Source organism: Ranitomeya variabilis, chromosome 5 (genome assembly GCF_051348905.1).
Source record: "Ranitomeya variabilis isolate aRanVar5 chromosome 5, aRanVar5.hap1, whole genome shotgun sequence".
Taxonomy (NCBI): domain Eukaryota; kingdom Metazoa; phylum Chordata; class Amphibia; order Anura; family Dendrobatidae; genus Ranitomeya; species Ranitomeya variabilis.
This window is the reverse complement of record NC_135236.1, coordinates 292,330,022-292,352,767: the sequence shown is the minus strand read 5'-3', so window position 1 is coordinate 292,352,767 and position 22,746 is coordinate 292,330,022. Positions and strand designations below refer to the sequence as shown.

General features: G+C 42.9%; 1 protein-coding gene across 2 annotated transcripts in view; it reads right to left on the bottom strand.

The window, feature by feature from the left end:
• Window positions 1–22,746, bottom strand: part of PLXNA4 (plexin A4) — a 1,056,784-nt gene that overhangs the window by 704,602 nt on the left and 329,436 nt on the right. The gene's annotated exons all lie outside the window — the stretch shown is intronic.

Below are 22,746 nucleotides of genomic sequence, written 5' to 3'. Positions count from 1 at the left end.
ACTTCATGCTTGCTACAAATCACATGGGACTAGTTAACGAATCTGTCCGACTGTATCATTTCTTAGCCTTCCAGGCAAGTTTTGCATGCCAAGTCAAAACTCACATATCTATGAAATGTAAAGAATATTGCTAAAGACCAAGCAGACCACATCCCCTATCAGACCAGATGCAGCTTGTGAAATGTACTTGGCATCAGCTTTCCTCTCTATTATTATCATACATGAATAAACAGCATGGTAGTATCCTGCAAAACGATTGACATTCACATGAAGAAATTGTGAAGACTGAGGAAATTCATTCTGTTTAAAAAGAAAACTTATTAATAATGTCATACAGAAAAACACTTCTTTTCCGATCGAAAGACTATTGTAATTGAAGTGTCTCAGAGGTCAATCTGATGCTCAAGTCTTTCTGATTTGTTCTATATTGACCTTGAAATGAGCATGTTGACCTTGAGAAAGACCATATAAGAGAATGCTTACAATTTTTGCTGCCAAGGTCATAGGATATTAAAAACCTGCAGATGTTGTATCTTCAGAAATAAAGATCATGTCATTTTAACATCATCCTAAGAAAAAAAGTTCTTAGCATACCAAAGAAATTATGTTTACATTAGCAGATGTGGTTCTTACATGGTAAAAAAGACTTTGGAGGTCAAATATAATAAAAAGATAGTTCCAAGTAATGATATGCTTGCCAGTAGACAGTACTACCAGTCCTTATAACCATAGCTCTGAGAAAGATTGTTGTCTTACAGGGCAAAAATGAAAATGAAAAATAAGACCATTTATTCTTTTATTTTCATCTTAATAAAACATGTTTTGTTTCAATAGGTACATTATTCTGTATGTCTACATGTTTCGAATCACACAGTTAAACACAAAGTAACATAGCTATTAAGGCCAAAAAAAGACATTTCTCCATAATCACATATCAATATATGTACCTATTGAAGTTTAATACAACATATTTTTAATGAAGTAAATAGAAAAGAAAAATAATTTTTATGTAAAGTCCTGGCCTGGATGACAAATATTTGGGAGTTTTTGTTAAAACGAACCTGTCAGCAGGTTTTTGCTAAGTAAACTATAGGCATTGTCAGGTTGGTGCTGTTACACTGATTAAAATGATACCTGGGGTTAAGAAATCCATCTTGTGGTTCTTGTGTAAGTGTTAGAAGTTTTCAGTTAATGAGATGCTCATGCTACGGGGCTTGATGAAGGACACGTTCCGAAACGCGCGTTGGGGTGTGTGCCATACTTGGACCGCGGGCCACACAGGTATCCCCCATTATCTCTTCTTATCTGCTGTTATTGCACATTGTGCTTTATTACCTGCCCCCCCTTTTTTGACACCTCTGATTGCACATATGGTGCTACATGTAGACTCTATTTACGTATCATCGATATGTTTTTTTCTTTATGCACATATCTATCTATCTATCTATCTCTAATACTAAATACCAACCAAAACATATATTCCTTGATGTATTACCACCTGTTATAATTTTACTTTGGTTGATACTACACCATTTAAATCACACACATTTTCCAGGTAAACTTGATAACATCTGTGCATATGGGAAATCCCTTTGAGGGATAATCATTTTTCTTTCCCTCTCTTGCAGTAAGTGGGGATACACTTTAATTAATTTAATTATACCTAGTGGCTTTCTATGCCCATTGTAACATTTATGGTCAGTTTTTCTTCATTGTATGCTTTTATCGTTGTGTTTATTTTTGTCTTCATTTCTAAGTGTGGGCACATTTTTTTGTCATAGTGCCACCGTTTACCATTTTGCTTAATAAAGGTACTTTTATCCTTATACCAACGGTTCCTCGTTTATTCTTTTAGACAATAAGTTCAAGGTTTTTTGTTTTCGGTTTCTCCGGGGCTGGACTGTAGGCTGAGTCTTATCTTCCTGCTCTAGGCCAGAGAATCCAAAAAGAGACTTGCCCGCAGGCCGCCCCGAAGCGCAAACTGTCTATCTCTCTATGAGGAACAAGTTTGTGCTTCGGGGTGACCTGGGGGCAAGGTCTCTCCTTTCTGGCTTGGAACAGGAAGATAAGACTCTGCCTACAGTCCTGTCCCAAAGCATGAACATATCATTAACTGAAAACTTCTAAGACTGATTACTCAAGAACCACAAGATGGATTTCTTTACGCCAGGTATATTTTTAATCAGTGTAACAGCGCCAAACTGACACTGTCTGTAGTTTGCTAAGCAAAATCCAGCTGACAGGTTCGCTTTAAAAAGTAAAAAAATGTAAACACTAAAACTCTAACTAATGTAATCTATTAAAGAGGTTGTCCACTACTTTTATATTCATGGCCTATCTCTTGGATAAGCCATCAATATCTCATCAGTTGGGGTGTGAGTCCTGGAGACCTTGACGATCAGCTGTAACAGGCGCCAGCAGCACACATACATTATTGGATGGTACCGGACCACAGCAGCTCTGCCAAAAGTGCAGTGGCTATAACAGGATACTGCAGATCACTTTTCATATAAAGAGGCAGTGAATCTGCAGTACCCAAATAAGACCACTTTAGAAATGACGTTTCTGATGTGTTTCAGCAGTACCAGAGAACTTCCAGCCTGTAACAATTTATTACCACCCCCCGCCGATCCAAAGGATAGGCCATAAAAAAAGGAGTGCCCAAGCCCTTTAAATATGAATTGAAAAGTCATGCATGAGGTCATAATAATATGATATTTGATATTCAAATGACAATGTCAACAGATGTCAGAATATAAGTGTCAGATAATGATATACAGTACATGCATCTACATAGCAGTGACTGAAGATCCCTAATGCTGTAATACACTACGGCAAATAACCATTCCCATTAAGGTATTTAGAACATTACAATATTAGCATCATTACAATAGACAAGGAAATGGATTTTCCTATATAATAAATATCTTACATAAATAGGTTTGTGTGATGCAATAACCTGCATTATGCTGTAATGTCCAATATACCATGGATAAAGCCAAAGAGTTTTCTTGCACAATTTTCACAATTCACCAGGTGAAAGCCATTGATAAATCATATCTAAGTATGATCAGTTATATGCCACATTTATCTTCTTTTTATAAAATTCTTGGAAATAAACCATTCATCTACACACTTGAAAGTCACAGTGAGGACTTTCAATACATCAAATGTCCAATGTTCCCTTCTCAATCCAGGCTGCAGCCAAGAGTTAACGCTCAGCTAACCTGCTTCTCATTGAATAAAGGTTCTCAGTAGAAGAAGAAAAAAACGACTTTTGCTCTATCCTTTCATGGCATTCCCAAGAACATAAAAATCAATCTTACATCTGGATATCACATCTTACGAAAGCAAAATATGTCTTAAACCCCAGGCTATATAGCCCTTTATCCAAGTCTGCAGATGCAAACCATGCCAGACAGTAAAGGAAAAAGCTCATATGACCGGCAAATCAAAATGAGAAAGGATATCTGATTAATGAGCTAATTATTAATATGTTCTTGTAAAAAAATAACCATACAAAACATCCACAACTTCCTAAACAACACATGGTAGAACCAATCTTGTAAATTTGACCTTGCAAGGTGCCCCTGTAGGACCTGCCTAGTAATGTGGGTGAGGGTCCGCTCACACTTGTGTATGAATAATCGGTCCCATTCTCATCCAAGAGTGTGACAATTTGGTCCGAGTGTAATCCGATTTTTTATTGTATTACATTAGTCTGTTTTATATGTTATTGTCCTAATAAAATAACTTGCAATATCCCTAATTTGGAAGTATCTTCCATGACAATAACATACCGTATATACTCGAGTATAAGCCGACCCGAGTATAAACCGACCCCCCTAATTTTGCCACAAAAAACTGGGAAAACTTATTGACTCGAGTATAAGCCTAGGGTGGAAAATGCAGCAGCTACCGGTGAATTTCAAAATTAAAAATAGATACTCCATACCGTTCATTATGGTCCCATAGATGCTCCACATAAAGCTGTGCCACATATAATGCTCTGCACCGTTCATTATGGCACCATAGATGCTCCACATGAAGCTGTGCCATATATACAATGCTCTGCACCGTTGCCCCATAGATAGCTGTGCCATATATATAATGCTCTGCACCGTTGCCCCATAGCTGTGCCATATATATAATGCTCTGCACCGTTGTCCCATAGCTGTGCCATATATATAGTGCTCTGCACCGTTGCCCCATAGCTGTGCCATATATATAATGCTCTGCACCATTGCCCCATAGCTGTGCCATACAGTGCTCTGCACCGTTGCCCCATAGCTGTGCCATATATATAATGCTCTGCACCGTTGCCCCATAGCTGTGCCATATAGTGCTCTGCACCATTGCCCCATAGCTGTGCCATATATATAATGCTCTGCGCAGTTGCCCCATAGCTGTGCCATATAGTGCTCTGCACCATTGCCCCATAGCTGTGCCATATATATAGTGCTCTGCACCATTGCCCCATAGCTGTGCCATATATATAGTGCTCTGCACCGTTGCCCCATAGCTGTGCCATATAGTGCTCTGCACCGTTGCCCCATAGCTGTGCCATACAGTGCTCTGCACCGTTGCCCCATAGCTGTGCCATATATATAATGCTCTGCACCGTTGCCCCATAGCTGTGCCATATAGTGCTCTGCACCATTGCCCCATAGCTGTGCCATATATATAGTGCTCTGCACCATTGCCCCATAGCTGTGCCATACAGTGCTCTGCACCGTTGCCCCATAGCTGTGCCATATATATAGTGCTCTGCACCATTGCCCCATAGCTGTGCCATATATATAGTGCTCTGCACCGTTGCCCCATAGCTGTGCCATATAGTGCTCTGCACCGTTGCCCCATAACTGTGCCATTTATATAGTGCTCTGCACCATTGCCCCATAGCTGTGCCATATATATAGTGCTCTGCACCGTTGCCCCATAGCTGTGCCATATAGTGCTCTGCACCATTGCCCCATAGCTGTGCCATATATATAGTGCTCTGCACCATTGCCCCATAGCTGTGCCATATAATGCTCTGCACCGTTGCCCCATAGCTGTGCCATATAGTGCTCTGTGCCATTGCCCCATAGCTGTGCCATATATAGTGCTCTGCACCATTGCCCCATAGCTGTGCCATATAATGCTCTGCACCGTTGCCCCATAGCTGTGCCATATAATGCTCTGCACCATTGCCCCATAGCTGTGCCATATATATAGTGCTCTGCACCATTGCCCCATAGCTGTGCCATATATATAGTGTTCTGCACCATTGCCCCATAGCTGTGCCATATATATAATGATCTGCACCGTTGCCCCATAGCTGTGCCATATATAGTGCTCTGCACCGTTGCCCCATAGCTGTGCCATATAGTGCTCTGCACCGTTGCCCTATAGCTGTGCCATATATATAATGCTCTGCACCATTGCCCCATAGCTGTGCCATATAGTGCTCTGCACCGTTGCCCCATAGATACTCCACATAAAGCTGTGCCATTGCTGCTGCTGCTGCAATAAAAAAAAATACACATACTCACCTCTCTTGCTTGCAGCTCCCCAGCGTCCGGTCCCGGCGTCTCTCCGCACTGACTGATCAGGCAGAGGGCGGCGCGCACACTATATGCGTCATCGCGCCCTCTGACCTGCACAGTCAGTGCGGAGAGACGCCGGGAAGACAGAGCGACGCCCGGCGTGTGGAATGAGGGAAGGTGAATATGCGATACTTACCTGCTCCCGGCGTCTCGCTCCTTCCCCCGGACAGCTGGTCTTCGGTGCCGCAGCCTCTTCCTCTGTCAGCGGTCACCGGCACCGCTTCGTTAGAGAAATGAATAGGCGGCTCCGCCCCTATGGGAGGTGGAGCAGCCTATTCATTTCTCTAATGAGCGGTCCCACGTGACCGCTGAACAGGGGAAGAGCTGCGGCACCCGGAGACCGTGGGACGGGCAGGGGGAGCGACAGGAACGCCGGAACTAGGTGAGTATATGACAGTCCTCACCCGCCGACCCCACCACCGATCATGACTCGAGTATAAGCCGAGAGGGGCACTTTCAGCCCAAAAATTTGGGCTGAAAATCTCGGCTTATACTCGAGTATATACGGTAATACACGACTACCAGCAGCACTACGGAAGTTGCAGCTTGTTTCTTACTGGCATTTCCCACTGCCGAAAGCCTTTGATGAAGAAAAAAAAGGTTCCTAAAAGAATAATATGGTTTTAACCAGGATAGCTTTATCTATTGCTTGGTCTCTTCTTGTAGGTATAAATCAGAACAAGACACGTCTGCACAATGGGTCACGTATCTGCTGCCTCTGACCTTACTTTAGTGGTGTAGAGTTACCTTTTTTTACATCTGACATTTTTTTTTTCTGGCATATAAAAGTTGTAGGAATTTCTAATTTAATACAAAATAAATGCTGTTATATTACTTTGGTTCCCAATGAAAAAAATCCGCATTCTCCTGCTAGCCTATAGTTATTTTTTTATAGATGGATATAAACCAGCATCGGCCAAGCATGTTACAGCTGCACAGCAAATGTTTGCCCTATAGTATATATATATAGGTAGGAGTGTGAAACAGTGATACTTGTATAACCTGCTGATCCACTGCACAGAACAGGTCCCTTTATAGACCTATGATTGGTGATCTGCAACACCTACATATGTACAGTACAGACCAAAAGTTTGGACACACCTTCTCATTTAAAGATTTTTCATTGTTTTCATGACTACGAAAATTGTACATTCACACTGAAGGCATCTAAACTATAAATTAACACATGTGGAATTACATACTTAACAAAAAAGTGTGAAACAACTGAAATTATGTCTTATATTCTAGGTTCTTCAAAGTAGCCACCTTTTGCTTTGATGACTGCTTTGCACACTCTTGGTATTCTCTTGATGAGCTTCAAGAGGTAGTCACCGGGAATGGTTTTCACTTCACAGGTGTGCCCTGTCAGGTTTAATAAGTGGGATTTCCTGCCTTATAAATGGGGTTGGGACCATCAGTTGTGTTGTGTGCAGAAGTCTGGTGGATACACAGCTAATAGTCCTACTGAATAGACTGTAAGAATTTGCATTATGGCAAGAAAAAAGCAGCTAAGTAAAGAAAAAAGAGTGGCCGTCATTACTTTAAGAAATGAAGGTCAGTTAGTCTGAAAAATTGGGAAAACTTTGAAAGTGTCCCCAAGTGCAGTGGCAAAAACCATCAAGTGCTACAAAGAAACTGGCTCACATGAGGAAATGAAGACCAAGAGTCACCTCTGCTTCTGAGGATAAGTTTATCCGAGTCACCAGCCTCAGAAATTACAGGTTAACAGCAGCTCAGATTAGAGACCAGATCAATGCCACACAGAGTTCTAGCAGCAGACACATCTCTACAACAACTGTTAAGAGGAGACTTTGTACAGCAGGCCTTCATGGTAAAATAGCTGCTAGGAAACCACTGCTAAGGACAGGCAACAAACAGAAGAGACTTGTTTGGGCTAAAGAACACAAGGAATGGACATTGGACCAGTGGAAATCTGTGCTTTGGTCTGATGAGTCCAAATTTGAGATCTTTGGTTCCAACCACCGTGTCTTTGTGCGACGCAGAAAAGGTGATCAGATGGACTCTACATGCCTGGTTCCCACCGTGAAGCATGGAGGAGGAGGTGTGATGGTGTGGGGGTGCTTTGCTGGTGACATGGTGGGGATTTATTCAAAATTGAAGGCATACTGAACCAGCACGGCTACCACAGCATCTTGCAGTGGCATGCTATTCCATCCGGTTTGCGTTTAGATGGACCATCATTTATTTTTCAACAGGACAATGACCCCAAACACACCTCCAGGCTATGTAAGGGCTATTTGACCAACAAGGAGAGTGATGGGGTGCTACGCAAGATGACCTGGCCTCCACAGTCACCAGACCTGAACCCAATCGAGATGGTTTGGGGTGAGCTGGACCGCCGATTGAAGGCAAAAGGGCCAACAAGTGCTAAGCATCTCTGGGAACTCCTTCAAGATTGTTGGAAGACCATCCCCAATGACTACCTCTTGAAGCTCATCAAGAGAATGCCAAGAGTGTGCAAAGCAGTCATCAAAGCAAAAGGTGGCTACTTTGAAGAACCTAGAATATAAGACATAATTTCAGTTGTTTCACACTTTTTTGTTAAGTATATAATTTCACATGTGTTAATTCATAGTTTTGATGCCTTCAGTGTGAATGTACAATTTTCATAATCATGAAAATACTGAAAAATCTTTAAATGAGAAGGTGTGTCCAAACTTTTGGTCTCTACTGTATATGTTCATTATTATTTTTAGCACACCATTGATTCCATAGTGCTATTCTTGAGATCATATGTGAAGCGATGTACATGAGCATATACAGCAGTGTCTGCAGCCATGACACCTGGACAGTAGCATATACAGCAGTGTTTGCAGCCATGGCGCCTGGATAGTACCGTATACAGCAGTGTCTGCAGGTATGACACCTGGACAGTAGCATATACAGCAGTGTCTGCAGCCATGGTGCCTAGACAGTAGCATATACAGCAGTGTCTGCAGCTATGACACCTGGACAGTAGCATATACAGCAGTGTCTGCAGCCATGGTGCCTAGACAGTAGCATATACAGCAGTGTCTGCAGCTATGACACCAGGACAGCAGCATATACAGCAGTGTCTGCAGCCATGGCGCCTGGACAGTCGCATATACAGCAGTGTCTGCAGCCATGGCACCTGGACAGTCGCATATACAGCAGTGTCTGCAGCCATGGCACCTGGACTGGACAGTCGCATATACAGCAGTGTCTGCATCCATGGCACCTGGACAGTCACATATACAGCAGTGTCTGCAGCCATGGCGCCTGGACAGTAGCGTATACAGCAGTGTCTGCAGTCATAGCGCCTGGACAATAGCATATACAGCAGTGTCTGCAGCCATGGCACCTGGACAGTAGCGTATACAGCAGTGTCTGCAGTCATAGCGCCTGGACAATAGCATATACAGCAGTGTCTGCAGCCATGGCACCTGGACAGTAGCATATACAGAAGGTCTGCAGCCATGGCGCCTGGACAGTCGCATATACAGCAGTGTCTGCAGCCATAGCGCCTGGACAGCAGCATATACAGAAGGTCTTCAGCCATGGCACCTGGACAGTAGCATATACAGAAGGTCTGCAGCCATGGCACCTGGACAGTAGCATATACAGAAGGTCTGCAGCCATGGCACCTGGACAGCAGCATATACAGCAGTGTCCAAAGCCATGGCACCTGGATAGTAGCATATACAGAAGGTCTGCAGCCATGGCGCCTGGACAGTAGCATGTACAGCAGTGTCTGCAGCCATGGTGCCTGGATAGCAGCAGATACAGCAGTGTCTGCAGCCATGGCGCCTGGATAGTAGCAGATACAGCAGTGTCTGCAGCCATGGCATCTGGAGAGTAGCATATAGAGCAGTGTCTAAAAAAAAAGTTTAAAAAAAATTTCTGAAAATGGCACCAGCCGCGCCTGCACAGTAACATTTCAGTGATACGATAGATGCTAATGCGCAAGCGTGGGTGGCACCACTTTGAGAAAGATATTTTTTTTAGAATAATTGTATATGACAAAATAATACAATTTAATGCATATCATAGATGCGATCATACTGCAGCACAGGCGTCACCACCTTCCTGCTGAATGTGAATTTTTTTTCAATACATATAATATTCAGTATGTAAAATAGGGGGCAGGTCACTGAGAGATCAGGGACCTGTCAGTAGCCATACAGATCAATACATAAGTAGAGCACCACATGAAGACCCCCCCACAGGCCGCCCCAGAGCGCGAGCATATCATTAACTCAAAATTGACAAGAAAGATTAAAGAACAACCACAAGACGGATTTCACCACCCAAGGTATCATTGTAATCAGTATAACGGCGCGGACCTGACACTATATGTAGGTTACTGTGCACAGTCCTGCTGACAGGTTCCTTTTAACAGCCAAGTTGACAGATTCCATAATCATGTACGAAAATAAAAGTTAAAAACATCTACCATATATACCCGAGTATAAGCCGACCCGAGTATAAGCCGACCCCCCTAATTTTGCCACAAAAAACTGGGAAAACTTATTGACTCGAGTATAAGCCTAGGGGGGAAAATGCAGCAGCTACCGGTAAATGTCAAAACTCAAAAGTAATAATAGATACCAATAAAAGTAAAATTAATTGAGACATCAGTAGGTTAAGTGTCTTTGAGTATCCATATTGAATCAGGAGCCCCATATAATGCTCCATACTGTTCATTATGGCCCCATAAGATGTTCCATATTAAAATATGCCCCATATAATCCTGCATAAAGGTTAATAAAGGCCCCATAAGATGCTCCATAGACACATTTGCCCAATATAATGCTGCACAAATGCTGATTATGGCCCCATAAGATGCTCTATAAAGATATCTGCCCCTTATAGTGCTGCACAAACGTTATGGCCCAATAAGATGCTCCATACAGACACTTGCCCCATATGCCGTAGTGCCCTACAAACATTAATTATGGCCCCATACAGACACTTGCCCCATATAGTGCTGCACAAACATTATGCCCCTATATAGTGCTGCAGAAAAGTTATGGCCCCATATAGTGCTGCAGAAACGTTATGGCCTCATATAGTGCTGCAGAAACGTTATGGCCCCATATAGTGCTGCAGGAATGTTATGGCCCCATATAGTGCTGCAGGAATGTTATGGCCCCATATAGTGCTGCAGGAATGTTATGGCCCCATATAGTGCTGCAGGAATGTTATGGCCCCATATAGTGCTGCAGGAATGTTATGGCCCCATATAGTGCTGCAGGAATGTTATGGCCCCATATAGTGCTGCAGGAACGTTATGGCCCCCATATAGTGCTGCAGGAACGTTATGGCCCCATATAGTGCTGCAGGAACGTTATGGCCCCATAGATGCTCCATACAGACACTTGCCCCATTTGCTGCGATAAAAAAAATAAATCACATACTCACCTCTCCGACGCTCAGGCCCCCGACACTTTCAATAATCACCTCTCCTCGTTCCGGGCGCCGATCTGTCTCCAGCACTGACGTTCAGCAGAGGGCGCGCACTGACCACGTCACCGCGCCCTCTGACCTCAGCGTCACTGCTGGAGACAGATCGGCGCCCGGAACGAGGAGCAGGTGACTATCGCGCAGCGCTGCGCTCCCCTCCCCGTATACTCACCTGGTCCTGCCACTGTGTAGATCCTGCTTCCCCGACGCCGCAGTGCTTCATCCTGTACTCAGCGGTCACATGGTACCGCTGATTACAGAAATGAATATGCGGCTCCACCCCTATGGGAGGTGGGGCCGAATATTCATTTACTGTAATGAGCGGGACCATGTGACCGCTGAGTACAGGAAGAAGCTGAAGCTGCTGCTGCCGGCGCCGGGGAAGCAGGGACCGCGCCTGGACTAGGTGAGTATTTTTAGACAGCCCCCGCTCCCCCTCCCCTGCTGACCCCCGGTATGACTCGAGTATAAGCCGAGAGGGGCAATTTCAGCCCAAAAAAGTGGGCTGAAAATCTCGGCTTATACTCGAGTATATACGGTACCTCAGATCAATTAGAGAATCTGTATCTCTATATGCTTATAAAACTAACATGCATGAACGTTCCATAAATCACACCCTTGCTTATGCCGCCTGGCTTTTTTCCTGTCCTTTTACACTGCTGTCAAATACTTCTAGTTGCCATTTGTGTTTAGCATCAGTATCAGCGCAGGTGTTGTGGACTCCTTTTGTCTTTTCTACTTTTATCCTATGTTTTGCTCTTTGAAATGTTAACAGATTTCTGTTTGTTTAGCTCCACATTGTAAATGGCCAGAAAACATCACATTCATAATATAATTAGCAGACTCGCAGCTTCCCTAATCACAGCTAACAATGCTACTAGAAAAGAGTTCACAGCTTCTACTGCCATGAAAATTAGTAAAATTTTTATTATTCTGCTTACTCCAGAGGGAAAGAATTTTCCATTTAGTATTTTCCACATCCATATCTATTTCCATCAATGCCAACAAAAGAGCAAAAAAAAAATTATATAGAAGGGACATGGCCTTACTAACATGCTTCCAACACTGTGACACTTAAATAAAAGGGAAACACAAATTGCGAATGTCCTTATAACTTGAGGCCAATGCAGGGAAGGAATAAGCTCCTGCTGTTATTTTGCTACGTGTGCATATAAGAGGACCGGGAACTGTGCTGCTGATAAGGAGAACAGAGCAGAGAGCGCCATTAATCACAAGAAGTAGGGCTGGAGACATGAAGCGCAGTATAGAGATCGGGTGCCGCACCTGCAAACATGCGCTGGAAAACTACTCAGAGCGTCAGAAGAACAGGCCAATGAATGTAAAAGCTATAGCAATAGCAGAATGGAACATGTGCACACATAAAGCTGAGCCATGTACTACAGTTACACAGGGCTTACAGCCAGTGGCGTAACTACAAAGTTATGGGCCCCGGTGCGAACTTTCAAATGGGGCCCCCCCACCATGCCAAAATATATAGGTGAATTAGAAATGGCGACACGCACGAATGAACACGATCTGCGTTAGTATACATGCACCATTACAGAATTAGTTGTAGGCTGTGTTCACAAGACTGAAGTTCACTGTCTGTATACAGACCACAACCTCCAGCCTCGTGGAGGGTATCCCGATCCAAACTCACACCCTCATCCTGGACTTCCTCTTCATGTTCAGTTTGTCCGAAGATGGAGACAGCGACACCAGCGCTGATTGGTGCCGGGCATCTCAACAGCACATCACAGCCCCGAGGGGGTCATAACGCCACTGTGGGAACGGCACAGGCACAGGAGGTGAGTATAGGCTTTATTATTTTATTGGGGTGAACATTTAGTTTAACACGAGGTTGTCCTAGTGGGAGACAATCCCTTTAAACATCCAGGCAAAGAAAAGACAGAAGTGCACTCACCGGTCTCTTGTGCGAAAGTCCTTTATTACATATTACATATTACATATGCGGGCACACTTGGGGAGAACATGGACAAAAGACAAAGTCTTTTGTCCACGTTCTCCCCAAGTGTGCCCACATATGTTCTAAATAAAGGACTTTCGCACAAGAGACCGGTGAGTGCACTTCTGTTTTTTCTTTGCCTGGATTTTTACATTCCACTTTTTATGTGCACCCAGTGTCTAAGGTCAGGCATACATGGCATAGCAGCGGCAATCAGTTGTACTATTTATTTGTGGAGGCGGTGACACGTAGGCACATCGGTGCTGTGTATTTTTTCTATATCTCTACAATCCCTTTAAACAGTGGACTCTTTATTAGCCCATGTGGCAACATTTCAGTTTCATATCAGAGAAATGTCCTGTTATTGATCTGAAACGTTGCCACGTTGGGCCAATAAAGAGTCCGACACTTTTATCACAATCAGAGTGGTGTGTGTGTGTATATATATATATATATATATATATATATATATATATATATATATATATATATATATATACAGTATATATATACAGACCCACACACACACATTATATAAGTGAAACTGCGCCTGAGGTATGTACGTTATATAGGTTATACCACTGTGTGCAATATACTACGACCGCTGTGTATAGCCCATATAGACCAGCTGCAGTGTGTGTGTGTGTGTGTGTGTATAACACACACACTGCAGCTGGCCTATATGGGCTATACACAGGGAGCACAGTATATTACACACAGTGGTATAACCTATATAATGTACATACCGCAGTTGCAGTTTCATGTATACAATGTATATAGACTGCTGTACATGCATTATATAGGTGATACTGTGATTGCAGTGTATAGTCGCACTATATATACACAGCAGTATCACCTATATCACGTATATACACATTGGTCACAGTGTCACCTTTATAATGTATATAGACTTCTGTATATACATTATATAGGTGATACAATGATTATGTACAGCAGTGTCACCTATATATTGTACATACAGCAGTCTATACACAGTATACAGGTCAAACTGCAAATGCTGCATGTACGTAAAAAGATTTCATGCTGGTACTCACCTGAGATGGAGGAGGATCAGGAGGGTCCACTGTCCAGGCAGCGTCGGAGGTGCTGAGGACTTGGAGCGGATGCCGGCCAGGGATTGGTGAGGAGAGCGCTGTTCAGAGTGAGGCTCAGGCGTCTGTGCGGCCTTTTCACACTTCTGCACAGGCCCTGGTGTGCACACTCTCCTGTTTGCCCGCACTGACCAGGGCTGCAGATGCACGCCCAAGCACGAATGAGGGCCGCACTCACAAAGGGCACAGAAATCACAGGGGGCACATAGCTGGGGGGCACAGAGATCATATTGATGCATACAGTGGGGGGGGCACAGATCATATTGGGGTACACAGCGTGGGGGCAGAGATCATATTGGGGCACTCAGTGGGGGACACAGAGATCATATTGGGGCACACAACGGGGGGCATAGATCATATTGGTGCATACAGCGGGGCACAGAGATCATATTGGTGCACACAGCGGGGGCACAGAGATCATATTGGGGCAAACAGTGGGGCACAGACATCATATTGGTGCATACAGCGGGGGGCACAGAGATCATATTGGTGCATACAGCGGGGGGCACAGAGATCATATTGGTGCATACAGTGGGCACAGATCATATTGGTGCACACAGCGGGGGGCACAGAGATCATATTGGTGCATACAGCGGGGGGCACAGAGATCATATTGGTGCACACAGCGGGGGGCACAGAGATCATATTGGGGCACACAGCAGGGGGCACAGATCATATATGGGCACACAGTGGGGGGCACAGAGATCATATTGGGGCACACAGCGGGGGGCACAGAGATCATATTGGGGCATACAGCGGGGGGCACAGAGATCATATTGCTGCACACAGCGGGGGGCACAGATCATATTGGGGCACACAGTGGGGGGCACAGAGGTCATATTGGGGCACACAGCAGGGGGCACAGATCATATTGGGGCACACAGCGGGGGGCACAGAGATCATATTGGGGCACACAGCGGGGGGCACATATCATATTGGGGCACAGAGATCATATTGGGGCACTCAGCGTGGGGCACAGAGATCATATTGGGGCACACAGTGGGGGGGCACAGAGACCATATTGGGGCACACAGCGGGGGACACAGATCATATTGGGGCCAACAGTGGGGGGTGGCACAGAGCAGAGAGGCACAGAGCTGGCAGCACAGAGATCGCTCTGGAGTCTGGACTCTGCTGGGCAGCAGCTCCTATTTCCGGAGTCGGGACAGGACAGGAGAGCATTGGGCGGTAACTCCGCCCACCCGGTAACCCCGCCCACCCCGATGACATCATTACTGTGCTGCTGTGCAGGAGAGGCAGCGTTCTGTAATGAACGCTGCTTACCCTGCACTCGGGGGTTAAAGGGTCGGCAGCCGGCATGATACGGCAGGCTGCCCCCGGAGAATTGCGGACCTGCGGCCGGCCGCATTTAAAGCCACCCACTGATTTAAAGGGCCGGCGGACAATTTTGTAGCTCAGTGCTTAGGGAGACTGGGCGGGCCCTAAGCACTCCGGGCCCAGTCGCAGCTGCGACCCCTGCGACCGCGGTAGTTCCGCCCCTGCTCACCCCACTTATATAAGGCATATACAATAATGTCGAAGAAAACCATGAAGTGGATGTTTCATGGAAGCCAAGCCCGGTACAAATTCCCCCATGCCATACGATACTTTTCATAATATTTGTTGCTACCACAGTTAAAAATATACAACAGTTAAATCATATATAACTAGGGATGAGCATTTTGTTTTCTCCACGTAAAAATATGAATATGTGAATGAGCCCTTATTCTATGTCTGCTATAGAATAGTTCTTCTGATGGCTCGTGCACATGACTGTATTTTTGGTCCTAGCGCGTTCATGTCGCAGCATGCCCGCATTAGATCCAATATTTGGATTGTACTTGGCCATGCAAGTCAATGAGTCCACTGAAAACATCGAAATGCACTCAGATGCAGATGCGTTTCACAGATTGGCAGAATGCAGAAGAGGTAAAAAAAAATGTTTCCCATCTTTTCCACATGCTAGAAAATCGGATCACACTCTGATCAAACTCTGATCAGAGAGTGATGAGTGTAATTGACCCAATTCTCTCGGATGAGAGAATATACACTGGTGTGACCCTGGCCTAATAAACAAAGTTTTCAGATCTTTAATTCCCCTTGTGGCAGGCTGTGGTAAGACAGCATTACCCATGCAAAAAAGTAGCAACAGATTGAGTCACATTGACATAACATGGCTCTGAATTAATTTAGTCCAAAAAAGTCTGATTAAATCATAAGAAAGTAGGGAAACCTTTCCTAAAATTAAAAGAGCATTTATAGCATTTTCATGATGGGACCTAATATATACATCACACACAGGGCCATATTATGCATGTCTGAATATAACATAGCTTTTAAGGGATAGGGGGAGAACTTGCTGATTGCTGGGGGTCCAACTGCTGAGTCTCTGGAACCCTGAGGAATGATGTTCTGTAGCCCAATCTTGGATGGAGTGGAGGTGTGCATGATTATGTGTCTATTGGAGAAAGTGCTGTACTGGACTATTTCTGGCAGTCCCACTGACAATTAGAGGAGCGAAGGTTGAGCAAGCATTGAACATCCATTCTTAGGCTTCCAGATCTCCATTTTCCAGAGCCCCAGCAATCAGTAAGTCATCCTCTACCTTTGAGTATGAGATAACTTGTTTTGTTTTTTTCTTTTGTAAAAATCCTTTCAAAATTCTAAAGTTGCATAAGAAGAATAATTGTATTTTGTATTAATATTCATGTAATTTTTGTGCACAATATTGGAATAATGTGTATTTTGAAACATGCAGGACATTCCCTGTTATACTTGTACTCAGCGGACCAGATGCTATAAAAGAGATGATCTCATATAATAAAACGGATACTGCCCTCCGGCCATTCATAATTCACAAGTGGGCCACATTCATTTTGCAAACCACTGGCTGCTCTGATGTATCAGTTTCTGCCTGTTTTTCATCTTTTAAATCACACATACATTGTTGGTCCCTTGTGATGCATTCAGATTTTAAAGCAGAAGTGCGTACATTGTACATTGTGTGCCATTCAAATAAACCCTGCATTGCACAGTATGTGCCGAAATCCTTGAAGAACAGCGGCCCCTGACTGGCTGCAAACAGAAGCATATGGAAATGTCTGCTGACACTATATTGTAGCACATAGCATTTAATATTAAACATGGCTGCAGCTTTCATTTATAGTGATTCAGCGCTCTGGCACTAGAAATTATGGAGCCTTTTACCGTCAGCACACATGCTCATAAATCCAGGGAATAAGCAGTGAACAGTGCACCTGCACTCTCTCACCTTTTTTGCCCTCTAATAATTTCATACATTAAAGATGAATTCTGTTATTAGTGTGCAGAATTGCCGCATCATGTTGTAGTTATAATATATGATCTTATTATAATCCAGTGCAGTATATCTAATGCCGGAGGGCAGCTCATGTTAGCATAGTACCATAGTGCAAGGAGATGTTCATCTTGGAGAAAAATGTTTGACCTCCAAGGATTCCCTCTACACCAAGGAGATAAGCAACCAATATTACATGGGTTGGAGCCAGGCTCTTGTCACCCCAGCTGATATGCTATATTTACATTGCTCTGCAATGTCATGTCCCACAACTTAGGAATCATACAGTATGATACAATGGTCATGGTATTGTTGCTGTGACACTGGTGTGTAATCAGGTTGCCTTTTAGAGGTTTGTCCCATCTCTCCCCCTGTAGCCCAGCTCTGAAGTAGGTAACCCCTCCCTTCTTCCCCAGTCAATGTTCAGTATGTCAGCCATCTTTGTCTGATGTTCATCTTTCTAAATTGACTTTTTAAATACAGCAGCTGCTACTATTGTGCGTATACAAGAATTCAGCCTGAGAATAAACTTCTTCTGGAATCTTCAGACATCCCTCTGTAGTAGAGTTGAAGCTATCTGATGAAGTTCTTGATGCGAGTACTGGCTCAATACATCCATAGAAATGCCGTCTCAAGAGCCCCACACTTGCAACCCAGTTATGGAGTCAGAATATGTATATATGAGTATCAAATGTGCCTGATATCATAGCTCTGTCCTATTCGCCTGAATGGGACGAAGCTGTAATTCAGGGTATAGACATGCCAAAAACTACTGAGCTGTACATGGTAAACAATGAACAGCGGGCCCTTTAAACAGCCAATCAGTGGAAATACAGAGGGTCAAATCACACATCTAATAATGATGGCACATGCAAAGAATTAAGGGTTAGGCATAGACCGGTAGTTACATACATAAATACATTTTATGTCTTATCCAAAATGCAGAAGAGATCAATATTTTCTACCTAACCACTGCCACAAGATTTCAAAATGCTAACTACATACAAACAAATGAGATAAACTTGTTGAGGCTGCTATACTTACTTTGAAAATCCCGATCAGAATGGTTATATAATTCAATATGTACTCCAGTCTTATAATGATATGTATAACTTCACTAAATATTTTTTACTTTTCATTTACATCATAATTATAAAGTTAATCCTCTTTCTAAATAGTTTTCCTTACAAACATTTACAATTTTGCTGCAGCAAAGAGACGCCCCCTGAGGAAGTGTTACGAAACGCGCGTCGGGGTACAGGAACGGTGACACGGACATCATACCTTATGTGAGTACAACCCTTTTTTTTGCCTAGTTTATTTGCATCCACAATGTGCATTGGTAACATTGGATATTGGCAGTGAGCGTATAAGTACATGCCGGTCGGCAGTGCAATAAATTTTAGCTCCTTCCATAGCATATCTGATGCTCATTGTTTTCTATGCACCATGGTCACATTTGTGACAGGATGCTACTTAATATAAGACAGGTTCTTTTGTTATAGGCATTGGTTATTTATTTATTTCTCATATAGGTTTTTTATTGATGTTATGTGGATGTATCCGCTCCATTAACATTGGAGGTTTTTTTGCTGACAATAACTATTGTTATTATGTTGTAATTATTAATAAACATTATGATATTAATATTATTGAAAATTGTGGTTTAAGTCTTGTTGCGTGTTGTATTTGGCAATTTTAGACTTACTTTGGATTTGAGCAGAGTGTCTGCAAAGTTTTTACGCAGCTCAGCGCTCTGACCAGTTTTAATGGCTCTTTGCTCTACGACTCCCATCTCTCAGTTTTAGGACAGGTGCAGACAACCATATTTTCAGTTGAAGAACGATCCAACAAAACACTGGATTAGAATCGGACCAATGTTAGTCTATGGGGCGGTGAACATGTCCGATATTTTCCTTGGACAAAGTCTGTCTGAGACAAACGCAGCATGCATGATTTGCTTCCAATATTCCAATCACATTCAGCCATGCAAGTCAATGAGTCTGTGGAAGACATTGATTTCACAGACTGACACAATGGAGAAGATGGAGACATTTTATTTCCATCTTCTCCATATTTGAGCTAATGAGATCACACTGGGATCAAACTCTGATCAGCGTCTGATCAGAGTGTGATCCTTATAATTTGCCCAATTCCCGAGGGGAAATATGCTGGTGTGATCCTAGCTTTAGAGATAGCAGCAGTGAAAGGAAAGGCTTTTCTTGGCAGAGAAAACATGTCACAGAAAAGTAGAAAAACACAGTAAGAGGAAATTTGTGCAGGACAGAAGCTGTGCTGATATATGAGCTAATGAAGGCATTCTGAATACACACAGTTCAAATCCAGCATGTATTACTGTTAGTGACACTCCCGCAAGAGAAGAATCTACAACTTAGAGCAGGCTTCAAACTGCATATCAAAAGGTCTGACAATGAAGAATGCAACTGAAACTTGGTGCAATGTTAATTAACAAAAAATTAATATTTATAATAATCATTTTTTCCATGTGCCCTTTGCCTTTAACTTTATGCATTAAAAAATAACAACAACAGAGTAATATGTACATTACAACAGTGATCTAATTTGCCACTTATAATACATTTGGCCAGAAAGTACCTCGATCAAATTTGATCTGATTCTACTTGGAGATTAATTAAGTCGAATCTATGATGGAGTTTGCGTATGCTTATTTTTTGCAAACTGTAAATTAGGTGAAATTTCCCACATAATATAAAACAATATATTGCTTTTAAGAGCACTCAATTACTAATCCTACTATAATTATAATCTCATAATTAATTCTATAATTGAGAACAATAATGGGTAAAGAGGATAGCATATGCTTGGTGTGGAGTTCTGGCATACCTACTGACTATGCCAGCTGGCACGTAGGAGCTCATTTTACCTCCTTTCCATATTCAACAGCTCTCCTATCCATAATGTACATTTCTGCACCGAGACATGAAAAATGGATGTAAGAGATATGACCTCACAATAATTGTCATTTACAAAACATTTTAAGACAAAGTATTCAATAAATGTTGCTATACAGTATATTAGCTATTGTTAAAGAGCATTCTGGTGCTAGCCCAGTTTTTTTCACGGATAGAATATTTATCCATTATAGTTTATCTGAATGTTCACATGTTTTTTTCCACAAAAACAAAGTGAGACATATCTGTTTTTGATCTGAATTACGGATCAAACTCACCCAATAAACTCAATGCGTCCATGAAAAAACTTACAGCACAGAGGCCATCCATGTGTCATTAAAAATATCAACATGTGAGAGTCCTCAGTGGCTGATACCGTTTAATGGTTAAGGCCACATTCACATGGTCAGTATTTGGTCAGTATTTTACCTCAGTATTTGGTCAGTATTTTACCTCAGTATTTGTAAGCCAAAACCAGGAGTGGGACAATCAGAGGAAAAGTATAATAGAAACATATGCCCCACTTCTGCATTTATCACCCGCTCCTGGGTTTGGCTTACAGATTCTGAGGTAAAATACTGAACATGTGAGCATGGCCTTACTGAAAAGATAGTAACAAATAGCAAGCTTTCGAAACTACTTAGACCTGAGTGGTCTCCAAAACTTGCTGTTTCTTACCGTCTTTTCAGCTAGCCATTAACAGGTAGCAACCAATGAGGACTCTCAAATTGTAATATTTTTCTATCTACTGGCTAACATGGTACAAAGATATATATATTTTCTGTATGTGTCCTTCAAGTCATTTATTTTTCTTTTTTTTTGCATATGGGAAAAACAGATACTACTGAGGGTAAAAAAGTATACATGGGACAAAAGAGTATGAAAAGTGGATCCATTCACATACTAGAAAAATAAGTTGTCTGAATAAGGCCTTAGGACACTGGTGAATATTTCAGGGATATACTATTTGTTTGAAAAGGTATTTTATTTTTTATGTTGTTTCTACATTTTTCATTTGATTACATACATTCACTGATATGTACGTCAATATGTTTTGGATATTAATTGACCAGTTCTATTCACTAGTGTTTGAAACCAAGTATTGACTTTGCCTGAGTCCAAGATCACACTACCATATTTTTGGTCCAAGTGCTATCCGTGCAAAAATTGACATCACATGGCTAGCACTACCAATGTTATTCAATTAAGATGTTCAAATGAGAATTTTTTTTAAGGACTGAATATATACAGAAAATAAAATCAGTTTCTTCCATAAGTTGGATGGGACTCACCTATTCAAGTCTACGGATGCACAAAAAATATCGTACACCCTACCAATCATCTGTATAGCATATCTTTTTTAAGCATAAATTGTCACTAAATGAATGAACCTGTATTTGGTTTTGTAAATTTTAATAACTGCTGATGTATAAAAATTGGATGCCATAAGGTTTGCCAGAGATGACAACTGAGATGAAAGTCGTCCATTTTTAAAGGGAACCTGTCACCCCCAAAATCGATGGTGAGGTAAGCCCACCGTCATCAGGGGCTTATCTACAGCATTCTGTAATGCTGTAGATAAGCCGCCGATGTAACCTGAAAGATGAGAAAAAGACGTTAGATTATACTCACCTGGGGGGTGGTCCGATCCGATGGGCATCTCAGGTCCGGTACAGCGCCTCCCATCTTCATTCCATGACATCTTCTTCTAGTCTTCACGTCGCGGCTCCGGAAAGGTCAGAGAGGCCCGGCGCCTGCGCACTGCAGTACTTTGCTCTGCCCTTAACAGGACAGACAAAGTACGCCTGCGCTGGAACTGCAGCGTGAAGACCAGAAGAGGACGTCATCGTAAGATGATGGGAGGCGCTGTACCAGACCTGAGACACCCATCGCACCCGGACCGCAGCGGGACCGCCCCTGGGTGAGTATAATCTGACCTCTTTTTCTCCTCTTTCAGGTAACATCGGGGGCTTATCTACAGCATTACAGAATGCTGTAGAAAAGCCCTGATGACGGTGAGCTTACCTCATCATCGATTTTGGGGGTGACAGGTTCCCTTTAAGTTGATTTTATTAGACACTCATATTAATTCAGCCTGATAGTAATTTCCCTTCCAGACCAGGCAAGGAGAAAATAAAAGTTTTGAACTTTGTATATTGTCGTCACCATATGCCATATACCATATGCCTGGGATCTTCATTGTAAAACAATCAGAGATTTGCCATATACAAAGTGCTACATATAGATTATTTTTTTAGCATTTAGCTCTAGACACTATAGGCCCCGTCACACACAGCGACGCTGCAGCGATACAGACAACGATGCTGATCGCTGCAGCGTCGCTGTTTTGTCACTGTGTGGTTGCTGGGGAGCTGTCACACAGACC